General features: G+C 33.4%; 2 pseudogenes across 1 annotated transcript; one reads left to right on the top strand and one right to left on the bottom strand.

Moving 5' to 3' along the window:
* The first annotated feature begins 5,460 nt into the window (after positions 1–5,460).
* On the top strand, positions 5,461–7,423 carry LOC145099575 (scarecrow-like protein 3 pseudogene; annotated as a pseudogene). The gene is made up of 2 exons (XR_013704627.1): positions 5,461–5,725; positions 5,860–7,423. The product of XR_013704627.1 is annotated as a scarecrow-like protein 3 pseudogene (transcript).
* A 177-nt stretch (positions 7,424–7,600) lies between these two features.
* LOC145099569 (dirigent protein 22 pseudogene) lies at positions 7,601–8,496 on the bottom strand (annotated as a pseudogene).
* Between the last annotated feature and the right edge of the window lie 1,836 nt (positions 8,497–10,332).

Raw genomic sequence — 10,332 nt, 5'->3', positions numbered from 1 at the left:
AGTTTCTGATTTTCACCGATCATAAGAGTCGAAATATTTATTCGATCAAAAGAAGTTGAACATGCGACAAAGAAGATGGATGGATCTACTTAAAGATTATGATTGTGAGATTCACTATTATCCTAGAAAATCTAATGTAGTAGTTGAAGCATTAAGTCAAAAAGAAAAATTGATCCAAATCACCTCCGCATGAATGGGAATTGTTAGTCAATTGCCAAATCTGATTAGAAGAGATCAAAAAGTAGCTGAAAAATTAGAGAATTTGAAATTATAAGATATGGTTAATTATATTAATCAATTGACCTCGAACTCACAAGGCGTGAATATACTTATGAAGCGAATATAGGTTCCCAAATATGGCGAGACGAGGAAGTTAATACTCGATGATGCTCATTGTATGCGCTATAAAGTACATCCCGGTAGTACAAAGATGTACCAAAATTTGAAGAAAATGTATTGGTGGCCCGGGACGAAAAGAGACATTGGAAAATATGTTGAAAATTGTCTAAATTGCTTACAAGTGAAAACAAATCACCAAAAACCAGGAGGCGAAGTGTAATCATTACCTATTCTTGTGAAAAATTAGGACCAAATCACTATGGACTTCAATAAAAAGCTACCACAAACCATAAGAGGACATGAATCCATTTGGGTTGTGGTCAATCGTTTAACCAAATACGCTCGATTTATACCTATAAAAAAATCTTTTTGTTGATCGGTTAGCAGATGTCTATATTAACGAAGTTGTAAAATTTCATCGCATACCAACTTGTATTGTATCTGATCGAGATAGTCGATTTACATCTCGATATTGGTAGAGCTTCCAAAAAGAAAATGGGTTTTAAGATATTGATGAATACGATATATCACCCTTAGACCGATGGGCAAAGAGAGAGAACGATTTAGACCCTTAAAGATATGTTGCGAGCTTTCATAATTGATTTTAGTAGTAACTGGGATGAACACTTGTCATTGATAGAATTCGAGTATAATAATAGTTACCATTTTAATATTCAAATGGAACCATTTAAAGCACTATATAGAACACCGTGTAGGACTCCCACATGTTAGTGGCTGGAGAACGACCATTAGCAAAACCAAATATTATTGAAGAAACATAAACAAAAATCAAGAAGATTTGGGAATATATGAGAGTTGCTCAACTTCATCAACAACAATATTTGAACAAAAGACAAAAACCATTAGAATTTATGGTTGGTGACATGGTGATGTTAAAAGTTTCACCATGGAAAGGTATGATTCATTTTGCTAAACAAGGAAAGTTAAGTCAACGGTATATTGGACATTTTCAGATAATACAAAGAGTTGTAAAAGTTGCATATCAATTATATTTACCACAAGAATTACAAGGTATCCATAATGTTTTCCAAATCTCTTATTTGAGAAACACCATGTTTGATAAATCACAAATGGTACTAATGACTGAGATTGAAGTGGATGAGAAATTAGGATATCCTGAGCAACCCAATAAGATACTAGATCAAAAAATAAAGACGTTAAGAAATAAAGAAATCATATTGGTGAAAGTACAATGGCGTCATCATAAAGGTTGCGATGTAAATTGGGAACCCGAGATTGAGTTAAAAGAAAAATACCCATATTTCTTTAATTGACCGATAATAGATTTCGGAGACAAAATCTTTTGAAGGAGGGGATAACTTGTAATATCGGTTTTTGTGCATTTGACTTGGTCTATGTTTAATAGCTTAAAAGACAAGTATTAATGTATGAAAGTTTAGACATTATAGCATTATGATTAGTATGATTATTGTGTGATGTATCTAATTGAGAATTATTGATTATGAGTCAAAATAAGTCATATGTATGAGAATTTATGTGATTAAAGTTAGTAAAAACTTTGTAATACATTAAGTGAAAGAATAAAACAATTTTACAAATGAGTGCCATGGCGTGGGTAAGATGCCCACGACGTGGCTGTAGCGAGAATCAAGTTACTTCAATGAATAGTGACAACATCCTAATTTGAAGAGGACATGATGTGGTGGAGAAGAGCCACAACATGGTGAAAGTATGTTGCCCAATACTATTCGAGACGGGGTATGCCTTGTCGTATAAAGAAAACGTCACAAAAGATGCCCACGACGTGGCGTTACATCAGACGTTAAATAAAGTTACGTCCTTAAACAAAGTCATTTGATCCCAAATCTCTAGAAATACATATTAAGGTAAGATTTACACCTAGTTAACCCTCCCAAGTCTGATTTTGAAGAGATTGAAGGCATAGAACTTCAATTTGTTGAATCAAGGTACGATTAATCACTTTTAATACTTATATCTTGAATCTAGAACAAGACTTAAAGGTTTTGATTGAAACCCTAGATGAAGGCTTTGAGTTCAACAAATGAATTTGAGATGTTATATGATATGTTATGGCTTAATTTCAATTTAGTATCATGTTATTGAAAATTGTATGTTAAATTTGATTCATGAGGACTAGGGTTCATGAGTAAAGAAATACAAGTTAACGAATTAAGTCTTTAAATGATAAATTTTGATGTATGTAATTATATACTAGGTATATTAAACATGGTATGAGTATTTATGGATTGAGATATCTATAGAGTTTTATTCTTGATAAATAAATCATATGACTTCACAAATGAGAATTTATGTTCATGAGTTGAAAGGTGTGATTGATCTTGTTAAAGATATTTATGAGATAATTGTGATTAGGAAATCAAGAAGAAGGATCGAGCAAGGAAGTTCCAACGTTGGGATATCATCCAAATAAACCGTAAAAGACAAGGTGAGTAAACTTTGAACTATTCATATAACGATTTAGTGATTATTATTATGCTTAACTAAATTCCAAGGACTTAGATTTTCATTTTCACTTTAAGAATATATGTGATTTGAAAGAGAATGATTAATAGAAGATGGGAATTGATACTAGAAAACCCATAAGAGGTGATTGGGTGGTATCATGTATGAGGATTTCATTAAGTTGAGTTGATGAAATCTTGATGATATGTAATATGAGATGGAATGAGATGATTGAAATGTGATGTGAGATGTTAATGTTAAAATGGAGTTGATTAAGAATTCTTGAGAAATATGTATCATGCCCACGAGGGGTATATGAGTTGTTTGATGCAAAAGATGATTTTGTGATCATTTTAACTCCAATCATATTCGCCTAGTTAATGTCACTAATATATATTTATACATATTAATTTTCTTTTGTCACTTCTATAATTGTTTTTAAAGTATACATTATTAATTTTCTTATAGCTTCCGGTTTTTATATGCAAATATATCATCTATTTCATTTCATAATAGACCTAGGTGTGAGACCCGTATATTACACAAATTCATGAAAAAAATATCAAGTTGTGTATATCAAACCATTATTAAAGCAATACTTTTACACATAGACACACAATGTATTGAACATGTACATAATTGAACCCAAAGTACTAAAAATTAGTAATGATATATTCTAAAACTTTGGACAATGCAACATACTTTTAACTCTGGACAATGCAAAATATAGTGTCTAAATACTTCTTTGAATACAACATTAGATGTCTTATTTCTAAGGTTACCTTCAGTGTCTAAAATTGTTAAGGTTACCTTCAGTGAATACAACATTAGATGTTTTCTTCCATTTTTAAATACTTTTTTGAATTAAACATTAGATGTCTTATTGCTAAGGTTACCTTCAGTGTCTAAAATTTATTTTCAATCTGCCTCTACTTTTAATTCTGGACAATGCAACATACAACTGTCTATGAGTAAACACTGTCTATGAGTAAACACTAGTTGTCCCAAAAACGAACAAACCTTTGATAGAGATTGTCATTGACTTTTGTTTATTGTCATCGCAAAACATACAACAAGGGGAAATTATCTTCTTTGAAAGGTGAAATGAATCTTTTTTATCTGAAAGGGTCAATGAGATTCTTGGAATAAACATATTGTTTCCTATATTAGTTCCCAATTTATCCCTGCTTCTATAACACCTTTACTCAATGCTATAACTTGTACCTTCGATTTATTACACAAACCAGATTTCTACTCAATATTCTTCAATAACATAACTGGAATACTTACTTTTAATACAAATTTATAAATTGGCAAACCTGCAGGTTTAAGGCCATTTATAACATCATGTAAGTATAAAGTTTTGTCAAAGTCATCGTGTATAAAATCCGAATGACAAAGACTATTTGAACTTAAGTATTTTTTTTCATCCCCTACAAATAATTGTAACAAACGATGAATCATGTGATTGTAATTTGTACTTTATTTGTTTTCACATCTTATATTTTATGAGTGTCGTTCAAAACAATAAAACAATAATAAAATAATGCAATCTTTAGTAAATTAACAAACAAGAATCATGTATATACCATACCATACCATAACCATTTTTATATCAGAATCTCACGATTAAGATGTTGTTTATTTTATCGAAGCCAAAACATTTGAAGTCTGAGGACCACATCTGCAAGTCTCTGTAGGTGGACCAAACGGTTGCAGCTTAAATAAAAAATATGTTTGTTTTTTTTACTCTGCAGGGCAGCTGTAATGAACAAAAATTAACTACACAATAGTTAAAAATAATTTTAAATTAAAATTTTATTTAGGCTTATCAAATGCAAATCAAATATAAAAATCATTTTGATGATATTATCTTTAAAGATGTTTATATAAAATAATTAAACATATTATTTGCTAAATAACAACAAATAAAATTGTTAATTTAGCGAAAAACATGTTAATTTTTTTATTTTCGAAGGCAGTAGTTATTTTTACGGTTAACTTGAATAAATTTGGTAATTTTACTGATTAAATTTATAATTTATTAATATTTTGTTATGAACAATGTAATACAAAAAAAAATATTTATATGAAATTTACGAAACAATTTTGAAATTATTTAAAATTGTGTAAAATATATTCGAATTTTTTATAATACCATTCATAATATTATTAAAATAATAAACATGTTGAAAAACAAATAAAACAAAACTATATTAAATAATATAACTTAAAATAAAATGAAAAATGGTTTCAAGATAATGGTCCATTGTTGTATTAAGTAGCACAAGTTTTCTAAAAAAATAAGCAAATGTGAAAAACCAAGTATTTCTGTGTGGTGCGTGACCCAACAATAAAAAGTGATTTTTCTAGAAAAACAAACAATCATAAATATCAAACACCATGTAAACTTACGACTTAAACAATGGTAAACGAATACTAACACGGCCGAGCGATTAAAATTACATACAAATTTAACCTTAAAAAAACATAATATGTAAAAACATACTGCTATTTCAACGTATTACCGCTTAATCGATTACAAGTTGCATATACAAACCTACAAAAAACCCTTCCTATTTCATATTCATGTGATGTCCCCTAGGAAGAACAAATGCAATGACGACAAAAACAACCCTTTACATTTGTCATACAAGCCATTACCCCTTGGATATGTCCTCCCCAAAACAAAGAGCATTTTAACTCCTTCTATACCCACTTTGGACTTTTAAACACTTTCCTAGAAACACACCAAAACCCTTGATAATTTCGAAGGTAATCAAAAAAATAGATGATAAAGTTTGGATTTTGTTATGTGGGTCTGAATGGGGTTTTAGTCCATTTCAAAGCCCTTTTCAGAATTTGACATTTTTCATATGTTTCATCGGATTTCCCATTATTACTTCAGATATATTCAGTGGTGAGTTCATCCTTATTCTATTTTTCAATGGAGTTTCTTTGATTCTCTTCACTTTATCTCTACTAACACAATTAAGTGCTTGATTGACTGTTTCTTGCTGTTTAATTTCGCAATTTCATGTGTTCATCTTGCAGACCCATTTCGAATTTTTAACGGATTAATGTCAGGAATGGGTCAAGAAGACGGATCTTCGTCTATAAGTTCATCCCCACTTCACTTATTCTCTCTAATGTCACTCTCACCTGGTATCGGATCACCATATCCATGGCTACGAGAAATGGAATCCGAAGAACGTGGATTATACCTCATCCGTCTCCTCGTCGCCTGTGCTAACAACGTCGCCGCCGGCAGCATCGAGAATGCCAACATCGAACTCGAGCAGATTAATCGTCTTTCATCTTCCGATGGTGACACAATGCAAAGAATCGCAGCTTATTTCACTGAAGCTCTCGCTAATCGAATGCTCAAAGGGTGGCCTGGTTTATACAAAGCTATAAACTCCACGAAAATCACGTCAATTTCCGAAGAGATTCTTACAAAAAGATTGTTTTTTGATCTCTGCCCGTTTTTGAGACTATCGTATCTGATTACTAACCAGGCGATTCTTGAAGCCATGGAAGGCGAAAAGATGGTTCACATTATCGATCTTTGTTCTTCAGAGCCTGCGCAATGGATTAATCTTCTTCAAGCGTTAAGAACACGTTCCGAAGGTCCACCACATTTGAGAATCACAGGTATTCATCAAGAAAAAGAAGTATTAGAACAAATGGCTCTTCGATTAAACGAAGAAGCTGAGAAATTAGACATCCCGTTTCAGTTTAATCCAATCGTAACCCGATTGGAGAATCTTGAAATGGAACAATTACGTTATAAATCCGGTGAAGCTTTAGCAATCAGTTCGGTTCTTCAACTTCATACTCTATTAGCGTTCGATGATGAAACGATTAAAAGAACTCAAAGCCCATCATCGAATCGAATTCTTATAAATTCACAAACTTTAGGTGATTTTCTGAAAAAAGATATCGTAAACCCATTTAGCCCGAGTCCCGATTCAACTTCCTCATCACCATTGATGCTAAATTCCGGGAAAATCATGAGCTTTTTGAACGCCCTTTGGAATCTTTCACCAAAACTAATGGTGGTAACTGAACAAGAATCGAACCACAACGGGTTTACTTTAATGGATCGAGCACTTGAAGCTTTGATCTTTTATGCAGCTCTATTCGATTGCTTAGAATCTACAGTTCCAAGAACATCAGTCGATCGACAAAAAGTTGAAAAGATGTTATTTGGGGAAGAAATCAAGAACATTATAGCTTGCGAAGGGCTTGAAAGAAAGGTGAGACATGAGAAGCTTGAGAAATGGATTCCGAGGTTTGAATTGGCGGGATTTGGACGTGTTCCATTGAGTTATAATGGGATGTTGGTGGCTACAAGATTGTTGCAGAATTATGGGTATGATGGTTATAAGATTAAAAATGAAAATGGGTTTTTGGTTATTTGTTGGCATAATCAACCGTTGTTTACGATTTCAGCTTGGAAGTTTGGGAGGTACAGTTAGTGTGTAGTTTGTAATCATGGTGAATTGTTCTTTGGTTTCTTTTTTTTTTGTTTGCTTACTTTTGTGTATAAAAACAACGATGCCCTCTTTTCTGAGCTTCATAAATGTATGATCATCTGTTTGACTAATAAAATACTTCAAGATCTGTTCTTTTGTCTTAGCTTTGGAATAAGATTGTTGTAAAGATTTATAATATTTGGATCCAACATGAGCCTTGTGCACCAAGGCTACTTAGCTTTTCAAGGGTTTAAGTCATACACATTCTTTTTCTTTTGTTTATAGAAAGAGTAGTTTGAACCCATGGCAAACCGAGAAAAAAAAATCCACATTATACTACTAGAAATTTTGGCATTAGCAACGAATTAACGACATATTTCAAAAAAAAATACAAATGCATCAAATGGTGAACTTTAACTTAGATATCACAATACAAGATGAGACCCACAACTAACATGAAGGGCACAAATCATAGTGTTGTGGTTATGGTTATATGGATGTGATATTCATGTTTGGAAACCTAGACCTCATTTATCAATTTTCACATACTTAACCTCTATTAAGACAATATGTAAGGACAAAAGAGTTTAACTTTTTCAATCATGCATCACAGTGACATTATACTCAACCACGGCGTTTCCAGTTTTCAAATTATACCTCACAGTGCTTGCAAGTGCATAGCCACGAGCAAATCTAAAGACTCCACTTCCTCCAACAACCGGCATTTCCCTCACCACATCAAACACACGGTTTCGACCCATAACACTAAGCGCACTTCCATTGTACTTTCCATAAGTAAAAACAAAATTAATAGTCATAAGTAAACCCGAGTCATGTTGAGAAGCCATAGCATAGAGTCCTTGAGCTCTCCCCACCACCAACGAATCGGGCTTGGTGTCTATAGTCAAAGGGTCATCGATGACTACAGTTGTTCCAAACAAACTTTTTGGCCCGATTATTTTGATAGCAGTTGGGTTCTTGCCACTCACAATGTCATGGAAGTAGAAATGAAGGCGGGTCATTTTTCTGGTGGTTGTTGTTGGTTTTGTTTCGACGAAGTGGTCGGAGAAAGGGAGGTTAGCGGTGGCTGAGGCGGCTAAAATTAGGGTTAGGGAGAGGGAATAGAGAGTGGAAGTTAGGAAGGAAGCCATTTGTGATGATGGAATGGAGAGTGTTTGTGGTTTGTGTTATAAGGCCACTATGTTTGCTATTTATGGTAGGAGTATGGTATTTGAAGGGGAATGATCAATGATGTCTATTACATCCCATTATCCCACAAACAAGAAAAAAGAAAAAAAAACAAATCGAACTAACTTGAACAAAATGGAAGAGAAAAAAAAAAGTAAATAAGTTATAATGTGTTTGACGTTGAATTCAATTCACACCAAACCCAAAATGTAGAACTAATATAAAATGTAGAACTAATATAGAAAATAGGTCTCTCATTTTTATAAAAAATATATAAATAATCTTCCCATCTTCATTAAAAAAAAATTAAATAAAAAATCATTTCAATCTAGTTCAATGGTGGTCGCTTTGTTGCAACAGTTGCAAGGGAAAATAAGTATATCGGCAAAGAACGTGCCTTTGCTTCTGACACAATCTAAACGCCTTTCAACTTTTTCTTTTATTTCATTATTATTATATTTTTAGAAGAAACAAGTAAGATTAAATTTTAGACAAAACTGCTCAAATGGTCCCTATGGTTGTCAAAAATTGCCACTTTGGTCCAAAAAAGTTTAGGCTAGCACCATAGGTCCAAAGTTTTCATTTTGTTGCTTGTTTGGTCCAATCTATTATGTTTTTTTCAAAATGACGGATTTGCCCCTGTGAATATGATTTTTTTTCTTTTTTTCTTAATTGTTTTTCTGATTTAAAAAAAAATTAAAATTAAATCTCTCTCTCTCTCTCTCTCTCTCTCTCTCTCGATTTTATAAAATCAAAATCAATTTTACCATGAATTGATACTGAATCTTCATTTAGAACAAATAGGGAAAAACCACACAGAGAAAAAATCCAGAAGAAACTCTTAGCTCCGACCTCTATCGTCTCCATCGTTGTCCTCTTGCTCCGCCACCCCTTTTCTTGTTGAAACCCACCTCCAACGCCAATATCATTTTAGCAGCGACATCAATCTTCACCGCCATCTCCCTCGTTCTTCAACGTATCTCTCACTGGTGCTTGTTAGCAAGAAGTGTGCTTCAATCTGAATGTATTGACTGGATTGTGTTTGTAATTAACAGGGAAGCAGAGTAAGAAAGGTGATAGATCTGATCGACTTCAAGTAGCAAGGGCTCAACAACATTGTGTCAAATTATCTCAAATCTAGGGTTCTAAAGCACCTAACTATCGACGGAGGCGGAGATGGGTGGTGGTGTTGGTTGGAATATGAAGAGAGGAAGAAGATGATGTTGTTCGTGAGGAAGAAGACGGGTGCACTCCAGGTGCTCGACCTTATGTCTATCTTAGTCTTCAGTCCAATTCCTCCGTTAATTGGCTCTCTAAATCAACTCAATCTTCTACAGCAGCAACACATAGTCGGAGTATACCGTTAGCTGTAGATAGTTGGTGAACCTAGTACCCAACATAGTAGGTGAAGATCCGTTCAAGTTGTAGGGATGGTGCTGAATCACAGCAGCATGTAGCCGGAGAATCATGTGTCGGGGCACAATGACAGTCCGATTTCCAAACCGCAGTGTTGAACGGAGCCATGGTGTCCGGCCGTAGGTTTGTGACTGATTTAGGAATCGGTGGTTCAGTTGGTATTTGGGAGTCGAAGAAAAAAGGAGTGACGAGAAGGAAGATCGAAGAGAGAGAGAGAGAGAGAGAGAGAGGAGGAGAGAGAGAGAGAGGAGAGAGGGAGATTTAATTTTATTTTTATTTTTTTTAAATTTGAAAATCAGAAAAACAATTAAGAAAAAAATAAAAAATCATATTAACAGGGGCAAATCCGTTATTTTGAAAAAAATCATAATAGATTGGACCAAATAAGCAACAAATGAAAACTTTGGACCTCTGGTGCTAGTCCAAACTCTTTTGGACCAAAGTG

This window comes from Lactuca serriola, chromosome 1 (assembly GCF_051521515.1).
Source record: "Lactuca serriola cultivar US96UC23 chromosome 1, Lser_US96UC23_V15, whole genome shotgun sequence".
Classification (NCBI taxonomy): Eukaryota; Viridiplantae; Streptophyta; class Magnoliopsida; order Asterales; family Asteraceae; genus Lactuca; species Lactuca serriola.
This window is presented reverse-complemented; position numbering and strand designations above follow the sequence as displayed.